The 13,174-nt window shown below is 35.9% G+C and overlaps 1 pseudogene; it reads left to right on the top strand.

The window, feature by feature from the left end:
* The first annotated feature begins 2,698 nt into the window (after window positions 1–2,698).
* Window positions 2,699–3,409, top strand: LOC118009155 (annotated as a pseudogene).
* The last annotated feature ends 9,765 nt before the right edge of the window (window positions 3,410–13,174 follow it).

The following is a 13,174-nucleotide window of genomic DNA, read 5'->3' as shown; positions in this document are numbered from 1 at the left end:
TGCCTCTGCTCTTATGCTAATGAATGGGGTAGCTCAATGGTGTCCACTGGCTCTTTTGTCTCCAAAGAGGCAGTGCCACCTCTCCCAAGTGCACTCCAAGAAGGGGAACTGTCTCTCCCAGTGTGACCCAGGTGATTCTCAGATGACACTGCCCCCAGCCCTCTTCTCTCCTTCTCCACCGGAGTACCTCTGCACCCACCAGGCTCCTCCCTGTGATAGTGTGAACTTCTAAATGTTCAGTCTTTGAAGTCTGCTAAAAAACTTGCAATAATCAGCCCGTTTCATTTTTCCTGTCATTGATTTTGGGGAAGTGTTTTTATTGTGCAATGCCCTGCACTCTGTTCACTCTCTGTCTCTCCTCTCTCCTCTCTCCCTGATCAGGGCTCCCTCCTCTGTGCAGCACAGGTGGTTCTTTTTTCTCCCTCAAATCACTTCTCCGCATCTCCTACCTTCCAGGATGTGGCCTCTTTTCTCCCTCTAGCTGTGCTGTTTGTTCTCTCAGTCCTCACATCAATTTCCTGGATGTTTAGAATGATTTGATATTTATCAAGCTGTGTTGGAGGGATGAGGCAAGCATAGGGTCCTCCTACTACTCTTACTCCAGTAAGATCAAATTTTTGGATCATGTCTTTCACATGTTTTCTTTGTAAAAGGAAGATAGTATGAATTTGTTCAGTTTTAGTTTATTGTAATCACTCAGTTTATGACTTTAAATTATAAAATCTAGTTTATCTATACTTACTTCAAATTATACTTTTTAACATATATTTATGTGTGATTAAACTTATTTATGCTTATTTAATCTTGTTTTATATTATTATTCTTTATATTATTATAAAAAATAAAAATAAATTGTCCTCCTTTCTTCATTCTTACCCATAAAACCTGTTACTTTGCGTTCAATTAAAAAAGATAATGCTAACACATTACCACATGTTATCTGCTCTTAGACTTTTTTTTTGCATTTTAACCTCTTTGAAATTGGAATGAATTTTACAACTGATGACATGTCACAGTTTAAATGGAAAGTTATTCTTTCTTAGGATTAATTACACAAAATAATAATGTGTCTTACACTAAGTACTTCTTAGCTTTGATTTAAAAAAAATTATAGTATTAGAATTTCCCATATACTATTTGCCTTCCATGTCAAGATATCTCATTTGGCACTCATATTCCATTTATTCAGTTACTCTATTATTTCAAGTCAAATGTGTGTGTGTGCGTGTGCACGTGTGTGCGTGTGTGTGTGCACATGTGCACGTGTGTGTAGGAAATAAGACAGATATAGAAACGGCTTGCCTTTGACCATCTGTTCTACCAATGCCATCCATCAGACCTGAGTGAGCTCCAATGAGTCAACTAAGGAAAATTACAAATGACCTAAGTAACTCCAGCCTCTCATGATTAGAATAAATACAAACTCAGTAAAATAAAACTGGGACTAACACACACAAAAAAACCCTTGAAATAAAGTAATAATAATAGTAACAACAACAACAATAACAACAGTGATATCATCTGGGAAGGTACAGATCTCTGAGGTTAAACAGACATGTACAAGCATACACATACAATATACACAAATCAGTTTCTGGAAAATATTCAGCATTATGGAAGTATTACTATTATTACCAAGTTATTTTATTCTCAAAACATACATGGTAATTAGTACCATTTTGTTGTTGTTGTTGCTATTACTTGTGGTTATAATAACCACATTTTTTTTTTGCAGTTCAACTTTTTATTTTAATAAAATCAGAATATGCACAGCACATGCAGTGCTAGCATCTAAACTATACAGTAAGCAATTACTAAAGCTACAGTGACTTGAAGTTCAATCTTTACATTCAGCAAGTTTAAATCCATTCTTACATGATTTTTGAAACCTTATTAACTGAAAATATTGCTTACTGATAAAACTTGCTCAAACGCTACCCCTGAATGTACAAGTCACTGAATATGCCAATACAACAAAGATAACCACATGTTTGAGGATTGCAATGTGACAGACATTCACTGAAAAAAAAAATACACACAACTAAACAAAACTCACGCAACAAACATCTGAGAATCTGGACACTTCTTATCAGTGCTTTTGAAGTGTGTCATTAATATCTTAAGACAAGTGTATCAAAACCTTGGCATGATTTAATTTCAAGTCGCCAATTTTGTTTTTACTAACATCAGAAAGTTATGGCTACACTGCCAATGCTGGGTCTGCTTAATTTGACTTAAGAGTTTAATAGGACTTAACATTAAAAGCTCACACTACCCCGAAATATATAATTTCACGCATACGGTGACATTCAACATTCAAGTGCCAGTGTTTTTGTACTGTCTTTTGGTCAAGTTTCTTTAAACTTTCAAAGAATCACTTTTAGGCTTACAAAAATAAATATTTGTCAAAATGTTCAATAAATATTACATAAAACTAGCAGCAAAAAGTATCTAGAAATCTGTCGTGTGCAAATAGTTTTTCTTCCCAACTATTATTCCCGTGGTCCCAAATAAATTTTAGAATCTAGTCCATCTTTCAATTCTTGGATCAGCACACTGAGTACACCATTAAATAGGCATAAAATCCCTCAGAACCCAAGTTTTCCCATGCATGAGTCTGCCTAAGGATCCCTGGAGTCCCCTGAATCAGGAAAGAAAAATGGATTGAAGGAGGAAGTGGAGGGAGAGAGAGACACGATTCAGATTACCATGTTCCAGCTCTCTTTCTGCCGCCATCTTGGTTCCGCGTTCCCCTCACAAAATGCCTGGTGAAGCCACAGAAACCGTCCCTGCTACAGAGCAGGAGTTGCCACAGCCCCAGGCTGAGACAGGGTCTGGAACAGAATCTGACAGTGATGACTCAGTACCAGAGCTTGAGGAACAGGATTCCACACAGGCAACCACACAATAGGCCCAGCTGGCAGCAGCCGTTGAAATCAATGAAGAACCAGTCAGTAAGGCAAAACAGAGCCAGAGTGAAAAGAAGGCACAGAAGGCTATGTCCAAACTGGGTCTTCGACAGGTTACAGGGGTTACAAGAGTCACTATCTGGAAATCTAAGAATATCCTCTTTGTCATCACAAAACCAGATGTCTACAAGAGCCAAGCTTCAGATACCTACATAGTTTTTGGGGAAGCCAAGATTGAGGATTTATCTCAGCAAGCACAACTAGCAGCTGCTGAGAAATTCAAAGTTCAAGGTGAAGCTGTCTCAAACATTCAAGAAAACACACAGACTCCAACTGTACAAGAGGAGAGTGAAGAGGAAGAGGTTGATGAAACCGGTGTAGAGGTTAAGGACATAGAATTGGTCATGTCACAAGCAAATGTGTCAAGAGCAAAGGCAGTCTAAGCCTTGAAGAAAAACAGTAATGATGTTGTAAATGCTATTATGGAATTAACAATGTAACCATCTGAAAACGAGGACTTTTTTTGGTGCTTCAAAAGAATCACTGCAGCTTGGTTTGAAATTTGTACTGTTTCTATCATTAATAAAATTATGGCTTCTTGTTGGAAAAAAAAAAAATTACCATGTTCCCAGAATTCTTCTTTCTTATCCTGATCTTTTGAACCAATATTTAAGTACTTAACATTTTTCTGGCATAGGCAAATTCCTTAATAAAATTGGTTTTCTGGTGGGAAATTTGACAGACTCTGGAGCAAGCCTTATATGTTCACTTCCTGTTTCTCTAAATACTGGTTGTTTGAGACTGGGACAGTTCCACTTATTAATTTCAATATGTGCACATTGGAGAAAATAACAGTATCTACCTGTAGGGTTGTTATGAAAACTAAACAGACATGTACAAGCATACACATACAATATACACAAATCAGTTTCTGGAAAATATTCAGCATTATGGAAGTATTACTGTTATTACCAAGTTATTTTATTCTCAAAACATACATGGTAATTAGTACCATTTTGTTCTTGTTGTTGCTATTACTTGTGGTTATAATAAGAAAACTGAGTATCAGGGAGATGAAGTACCTGATCCAAACTTAAACAGTCATATAATGTAAAGCCCAAGTTTGAAACCAGAATATTGGAATCTAAAGTCTATGTTCATGAATTTAAGCTATAAAATGATCCCCTGTCATTTGCTACTCACTAATACAATTCATTTATACGTTTGGTCAAACTACCTTGTGGTATAGGAGTTAACACATTTCACAGGAAGAAATTTGAGAAAAATATATTTAATGTATTTGTTTATACTTTAAATACTTAAGAAACAAACAGAGTAAGATAATCTGAGAGACTTTCATAACACAAAGTTTTAGTTCCTCCTCTGTCTTCACATAAGAGACTTTGTACCTCCAAACATTTGCTTCATCTATATTGACTAACCTTCAGCTGAAGTTGTGACTCACTCTCCATAGTATTTCTTACAAAATCAATTGGCACTTTTTTTGGCTTTGCCCCTGACTATGATGCCTAATCAATAAAACTTGTCTTTTTCAAAGAAATTGAACTAAGCCCACTGCACCAAAATTCCTTGAAACTGACTTATTTAATTTGAGAAAGCATAAAATTGGTTATTTTCCCTATCTTCTCTGATCTTATAGCTTGAATTGTTCTCAATGCCTTTATCCAACCCTAATCCATATATTGTTCTTGATGAAGAGAATTACAAATTGTACCATGACTACTGTTTACATATTTAGTCTTTTAGGACAAATTCCCAATCTAGAAAAAAAATCAACTACTGGTGCTACTTTCTGATATGTAAGTAGACATGTAAAAAGTATTCTGAATATATTAAAGAGGATGCATATGAACATACTCATATGTCTTTGGAAAACTATTTAGCTCTGCTACATTTATAAATGTTTACCAACTAAAATAAAACACTGGTAAAGCTGGGGTGGGAAAATAATGGAAGAAAAGCACTAAAGCACTGTTGTAGCATGAAAAAAGTATATGAAAAAACTTACTGTATAGCTACCAGGTAAATCCAATTTCCCTACCCATATATTTGTTAAATCATGTGATGAATTTATGTATGGAGCATTTATTACTAAGCACTACTAAGATTATTAATAATTATAAATAAATATTACATAATAGATTTTCCACAGTAAATGAAAATAATTTTATATAAAATGCATATGGCAAAAATTTGTTTAAAATGAGAATAGGCCCAGCTGGGGGCTATTTAACAATTTAGGTCAATTAAGAATTTATGCTCATTATTTTAAAACTGAGAAAAGCATTTCCTTTTTGTTTGTTTTTCTTCTACCATTCAAACTTAACTGAAAACATGGTGCTATACCTACTCATCACATGTACATTTAGTGGTTACAGCAATGAATTTATAAATTGAGAATGAAAGATAGTGAGGTAGAAATCTGGGGGGACTGGCAAATATAATACCCAGAAAAAATGACTATGTAATGGAAATCAGAAGTGTTTCTATGCTACCGATAAAGAAGTTTAAAAAAAAACCCTGATATTATAAAATAAAAAAAGTCAATTTTTTTCTAAGAAACATTTCTATTTAGGGTTAACCATGTATCTGTCATTGAAGCCTATGCTTAGATCATTCTTTATTCTAGTGTCTTGTCAGATAAATATGCAATGTCCTTAAAAAACAAGTAATTATCCTAGAAATATTATTAATTTTATTTGCTAATGATTTTTTAATAGAAAAATAACATATTGTAGCTTAAGCATAACATTAAAATTAAAATTTTCATTCCTTTCAGTTCAGGCTTTTGGAAGTCTTTTCTAAGGCTGCACATATAAAAAAAAGTTTGGTTTTATTTGAATATTGAAATTAATATAGTATTGGGGCACCTGGGTGGCTCAGTCAGTTAAGCATCTGACTTTGGCTCAGGTCATGACCTCAAGATCCTGGGATCAAGCTCCACATCAGGCGCCACACTCAGCATGGAGTCTGCTTCTCCCTCTCCCTCTGCCCCTTCCCACTTGTGCTCTCTCTCTTTCTCTTAATCTTTCTCAAATAAATAAATATCTTACAAGTAAGTAAGTGAGTAAATAAATAAATAAAATTGGTATAACATCAACAAAATAAAATTCATGTTTTGTTCTTTGGTGAAACAAAATTGCCTCCATTTAATGTCTAAAAATGTGCTAGTCTCTATCAGAGAGAAAATCAGAAAATACACATTAATATACTTTAAGGAAAAGTAGATTATGCACTGCTACAATGAGTGTTTCCATAATGCTGATTAGCTTGTATATAAATGGTGAACAAGGACAAAGTTAAGGTAATGCAAATATCATTTTGGTTCACATACTGTTTGTCCCCATTCATTAATATTTGACATCATCAAGTAGCAATGAAGAAATGAAGACCATACCACATACACAAAGGGCATTCATGCCATGTTCTCCTGGAAGCTCTGTTTGGCCTCCTTGGACTTTAGAATGTTTATTCTGAAGATCTGTCTCCTCTTTTGAGTATTTTGCCTTGGTTTCCACAACTTAGCAACCTATATTCTTCATGATAGCCACTTAACTTTTTAAATGTGTAAATTTTATGTTTACCTAATATTTTTGTATCCACTAGAAAGTTAACATGTTTTAACTATGCTAGTATTTCTTTTAGGATAATTATTGTTTTTTTTTTAATGTTATGGTTATATAATCACATAGTTTTTGAGTGAACTACTCCAAAATCATTTTAGGCATTAGCTCTGATATTTTTAGACTGTAAATATGCAGAACACAAAATTTTTCAGTGATTTTGTTGTACATTGAGTTGTAGCAGAAATGCCTCTATTGGACTTTATAGGATATAGGAGGAGGAGTATTTGTGACTCCACTTTCAACATTATAGTGCTTATTTGTAATTTTTTTTAATGAAGCCACTATATATGTAGTGTAGATAATCCTACAGTACCTTCTTCATGGAGCTTATCACATAAGAATTATGGAGTAATTGATTTACATGCTTGTTTATAAAATGTTAACATAGGAATAAATTTAATTAGTCAAGAGCTTTTTAGGTTTTATTTATTCATTCACCCAACAAATATTTATTGAGTCCCATTTCAGTATATTACTTCATATAACTGCCTTTCTAAAGGGGCATAGTCAGCTCATGTTTGTGGTTTATGAAGTCTGTTTCCTGTGCTGTTGCAATCAGAAGACCCGATCTCTCTCTTCTACACATAAACATATAATCTTAGGATCTAGTTCCAATCACAGTACTTCAAATCCAAGTTCTAATAATATTTAAGACAAACAAATGTTTGGCTAATTAGCTCTTACACAATATTCTGACAAAGCCAGAACTTATATGAACAATTCTAATTTTGTCTTATCTTCAGGGTATTCCTGCATATAGAAGAATATGCTACTAAAAAACGTCTTACAGGAGGAGTTAAGATGTCAGAGAAGTATGGGGACCCTGGGCATTCCTTGTCCCTGAACACAGCTGTATTGAGGTTAGATCACTTGGAACATCCAGGAAATTGATCTGAGGACTGGAAAAAGGATCTCCATGGTTGGAAGGAAGCAGCATGGCAGGGGGGAGGTGCATGGAAGTGAATTGGGGGAGAGAAAAAACTGTGGTGCCATTAGGGGAGGGAGCCCTTTCTTTACAGAGAAAAAAGGGAGAGAAAGAGAAAGAGATAGGGGTTGAGAAAGTGCACTGTCAGGCTCGCACAAGAGGGAAAAAAAAAAACAAAAAACACCTCTGGACCATGGACTGGGGAGAAAGGGGTACTGAATGTTGCAAGCTTTTTGCAAAGAGCATGTAGAGCTCAAACTCTGAGGTTGTGGAAGTATGCGATTTTTGAAAGAGAGGAGCTGTGTGAGTGCTCCTGGGGAGGAGGGTGTTGACACAGGAGCACACAAAGTGGTGTAGGGATCTCCTGGATAGCACTGAGAGAGAACGTTCCCCTTCCAGGAGTACATTTGGAAGATGGTAAATTGCCTCTCCAAGGACAAAAGACCCTGCAGGGGACAGAAGCATGTGCAAAGGGTGGATAACCTGATGGCTGCTTTTTGCTATACTACACCATAGAGTCCAGGCACCGTGCAAGCGTGGGACTGTTTTTCTGGGACAAAGGACACCAGACACAGCTGGTGGGGAAGCTCCACTCTAAAGGAGGGAGCATTTCCCCATAGTGCAGGGTCCTTTAAAATTTGGAGTTTTGAATGCCAGCCCATGCTAAAGACAAAATGTAGGAGATCTGTAGCGCAAGGCATGCTGATGGCCCTCACTATTCTGTGAGGGTTTCCTGAACAGTGGGGCTGTGAGATCCCCTGTCTGAGGACAAGAATGGGGTGGCGCCATTTTCTCCCTCACCACCAACATGGTGGTACTGCAGAGAGCAAAGAGAGGCACCCAGTGGAGGCAGAAGCCCCTTACACCAAACCCTATCTCCCTTTGCCTGGCAAGTGCGTATATACTAAGGCAGGTCTGACTTGGGAGTCAGTGCAGTAGCAAGCCTCTCCTCCAGAAAAACAGCATTGGCAGTACCCTGCATGCACCAAGCCTTGATCATAGAATGTTTGAAAGTATTGCCTGCAGTTGACCATGGAAATAGGTCTATGCATTATGTTTTTTTTTTTTTCTTTTTTTGGAATCAGGCTTATAGTTTTTTGTTTGTTAGTGTTGTTGTTGTTGTTGCTTTTTTTCATTTCTCTCTCTCTCTCTCGTTTTCTCTGATCAGGCTTCTTTTTTCTTTTTTTCCTTTTTTTTCTTTGGAATCAGGCTTATAGTTTTTGATTGTATATTTGTTGGGAAAGGAATGAATTGGTGATTGGTGATTGATATAGAAGCTTAAACTATGGAAAATAATAAAGCTGAAAAGAAGAGGGAAAAAGAACTTAGATCATGAAGGTAGACTTAGGGAACTCAGTAACTCCATAAAGTGAAATAATATCCATATCATAGGAGTCCCAGAAGAAGAAGAGTGGGAAAGAGGGGTAGAAGGTTTATTTGAACAAATTACAGCTGAGAACTTGCCTAATCTGGGGAAGGAAACCGGCATTCAAGTCCAAGAGGCACAGAGAACTCCCCTCAAAATCAACAAAAATAGGTCAACACCATAATATATCATAGTGAAACTTGCAAAATATTAAGATAAAGAGAATTATGAAAGCAACCAGGAACAAAAGGTCCTTAACCTACAAGGGTAGGTCTTCCCTCTGAGCAGGAAAGAGAGACCAAAAGCAACAAAGACTAGAAAGGAACAGAGACAATTTATAGGAGTAGTGACTTTACAGGTACTACAATGACATTAAATTCATATCTATCAATAATTCTTCTGTAAATGACCTGAAAGCTCCAATCAAAAGGCATAAGGTATCAGACGGATTAAAAACAAAAAACAAAAAACAAAAAAACAAGCCCTATCTATATGCTGCCTAAAAGAGACTCATTATAGACCAACAAATGGAAAGTGAGGGGATGAAGAATGATTCATCGTCCTAATGGATGTCAAAAAAAAGTTGTAATAGCCATACATATATCAGACAAACTAGATTTTATTTTATTTTTTTATTTTTATTTTTTTAAAGATTTTATTTATTTATTTGACAGAGAGAGACACAGCGAGAGAGGGAACACAAGCAGGGGGAGTGGGAGAGGGAGAAGCAGGCTCCCCACAGAGCAGGGAGCCCGATGAGACAAACTAGATTTTAAACCAAAAACTCTAACAAGAGATGAAGAAGGGCATTATATCATGATAAAGGGATCTATCCAACAAGAAGACCTAACAATTGTAAATATTTATGCCCCCAACTTGGGAGTACCCAAATATATAAATCAATTAACAACAAACATAAAGAAACTCATTGATAATAATACAATAATAGTAGGGAACTTAAACACCCCACTTCCAGCAATGGACAGAACATCTAAACAGCAGATCAACAAGGAAACAAGGGCTTTGATTAACACACTACACCAGATGGACTTAATAGATATATTCAGAACATTTCATACTAAACTAGCAGATTACAAACTCTTTGAATACACATGGAAAATTCTCCAGAATAGATCACATACTGGGTCACAAATCAGGCCTCAACTGCTACAAAAAGATTGAGATCACATCATGCATATTTTCAGACCACAAGGCTATGAAACTTGAAGTCAAGTGCAATAAAAAATTTAGAAAGAACACAAATACATGGAGGTTAAAGAACATCCTACTAAAGAATGAATGGTTTAACCAGGAAATTAAAAGAGAAATAAAAAAAATACACAGAAGCAAATATAAATGAAAACATGACAGTCTAAAACCTTTGGGATACCTCAAAGGCAGTCCCAAGAGGGAAATATATAGCAATACAGGACTTCATCAAGAAGCAAGGGGAGTTTCAAATACACAACCTAACCTTACACCTAAAGGAGATGGAAAAACACAGCAAATAAAGCCTAAATCCATCAGGAGAAGGGAAATAATAAAGATATACAAATAATTATAAGAGAATATTATGAAAAATTATATGCAAACAAATTAGGCAATCTGAAAGAAATGGATAAATTCCTAGAAACATATAAACTACCAAAACTGAATCAAGAAGAAATAGAAAATCTGAACAGACCTATAACCAGCAAAGAAATTGAATCAGTAATCAAAAATCTCCCAGCAAACAAGGTCCATGGCCAGATGGCTTCCAGGGCAACTCTACCAAACATTTAAAGAAGAGTTAATACCTATTCTTCTCAAATTGTTCCAAAACAATAGAAATGTAAATAAAATTTCCAAACTCATTCTATGAGGACAGGATTACTTTGATTTCAAAATCAGACAAAGACCTCACTAAAAAGGAGAATTACAGACCAATATCCCAGATGAACATGGATGAAAAAATTCTCAGCAAGATACTAGCTAATTGAGTCTGACAGTATGTTCAAAGAATTATTCACTACAATCAAGTGGGATTTATTCCTGTGCTGCAGGGGTGGCTCAATATCTGCAAATCAATCAATGTGGTACACCACATTAATAAAAGAAAGCCTAAGAACCATGTGATCCTCTCAATAGATGCAGAAAAAGCATTTGACAAAATATGGCATCCTTTATTGATAAAAACCCTCAAGAAAGTAGGGATAGAAGGAATGTACCATATATCATAAAATCTGTATATGAAAAACCCACAGTGAATATCAGTCTCAGTGGGGAAAAACTAAGAACTTTTCCCTTAAGGTCAGGAACATGACAGGGATGTCTACACTCATCCCTGTTGTTCAACATAGTACTGGAAGTCCTACCTCAGCAATTGGACAACAAAAAGAAATAAAAGGCCTCCAAAGCAGCAAGAAAGAAGTCAAACTTTCACTATTCACAGACGACATGATACTGTATGTAGAAAACCTAAAAGATGCCACCAAAAAATTTGTCAGAACTGATACACAAATTCAACAAAGCCACAGTATATAAAATCAACATACATAAGTGTGCTGCATTTCCATACACCAGTAATGAAGCAGTAGAAAGAGAAATCAAGGAATCGATCCCATTTACAATTGCACCAAAAACCATAAGACACCTAGAAATAAATTTAAGCAAAGAGGTAAAAGATCTGTACTTCAAAAACTCTAGAACACTTATGAAAGAAACTGAAGAAGACACAAAGAAATGAAAAAAAAATTCTATGCTCATAGATTTGAAGAACAACTATTGTTAAAATGTCTATGCTACCCAAAGCAATCTACATAGCCAATGCAATACATATCAAAATATCACCAGCATTTTTCTCAGAGCTAGAACAAACCCAAAATCTGTATGGAACCACAAAAGACCCTGAATAGCCAAAGCAATGTTGAAAAAGAATATCAAAGCTGGAGGCATCATAATTCTGGACTCAAGCTGTATTACAAAGCTTAGTCATCAACACAGCATGGTACTGGCACAAAAACGGACACTTGGGTCAATGGAACACAATAGAGAACCCAGAAATGGACCTACAACTATATGGTCAACTAATCTTCAAACTAATCAACAAAGAAGGGAAGTATATCCAATGGAGAAAAGACAGTCTCTTCAACAAATGGTGTTGAGAAAACTGACAGCAACATGCAGAAGAATGAAGCTGGACCATTTCTTACACCATACACAAAAATAAATTCAAAGTGGATCAAAGACCTAAATATGAGATAGGAAACCATCAAAATCCTAGAGGAGAACATAGGCAGCAATCTCTTTGAACTTGGCCATATCAGCTTCTTACTAGACAAGTCACCAGAGGCAAGGGAAACTAAAGCAAAAATGAACTATTGGGACTTCATCAAGATAAAAAGCTTCTGCATAATGAAGGAAACAATCAACAAAACTAAGCAGTCAATGGAATGGGAGAAGATATTTGCAAATGACATGTCAGATAGAGGACTAATATCCAAGATTTATAAAGAACTTATCAAACTGAACACCCCAAAATTTAAAAATCCAGTTAAGAAATAGGCAGAAGACATGAACAGACATTTCTCCAAAGAATTCTCAGCTATGAGAATTCTATGGCTAACATACACATGAAAAAATGCTGATCATTCATCATCAGGGAAATACAAAACAAAACAATGAGATATCACCTCAAGCCAGTATGAGTGACTAGAATTAACAACTCAGGAAACAACGGATGTTGGTGAGGACATAGATAAAGGGGAACCCTCTTACATTGTTGATGGGAATACAAACCGGTGCAGCTGCTCTGGAAAATAGTATGGAGGTTACCCAAAAAGTTAAAACAGAACGATCCTATGACCCGGCAGTTGCACAACTAGGTATTTATCCAAAAAATACAAAAATACTGATTTGAAAGGGCACCTCACCCCAATGTTTATAGCAGCAGTATCAACAATAGCCAAACTATAGAATGAGCCTAAATGTGCATCACTGATGAATGGATAAAGAAGAGGTGGTATATATACACAAGGGAATATTACTCAGCCATCAAAAATAATGAAATCTTGCCATTTATTATGACGTGGACGGGGCTAGAGTATATTATGCTAACTGAAATAAGTCAATCAGAGAAAAACAAATACCATATGATTTCACTCATATATGCAATTTAAGAAACAAAACAGATGAACATAGGGAAATGGAAGGAAAAAATTAAATAAGATAAAAACAGAGAGGGAGGCAAACCATAAGAGACTTAACTATAGGGAACAAACTGAGTGTTGTTGGAGGGAGGTGGGTAGGGGGATGGAGTAAATGGGTGATGGGCATTAAGGAGGGCATT

This window comes from Mirounga leonina, unplaced genomic scaffold (genome assembly GCF_011800145.1).
Source record: "Mirounga leonina isolate KUSES-001 unplaced genomic scaffold, KU_Mleo_1.0 Mir_127, whole genome shotgun sequence".
NCBI lineage: Eukaryota > Metazoa > Chordata > Mammalia > Carnivora > Phocidae > Mirounga > Mirounga leonina.
The sequence above is the reverse complement of the archived record's forward strand: the minus strand, read 5'-3'. Positions and strand labels throughout refer to the sequence as shown.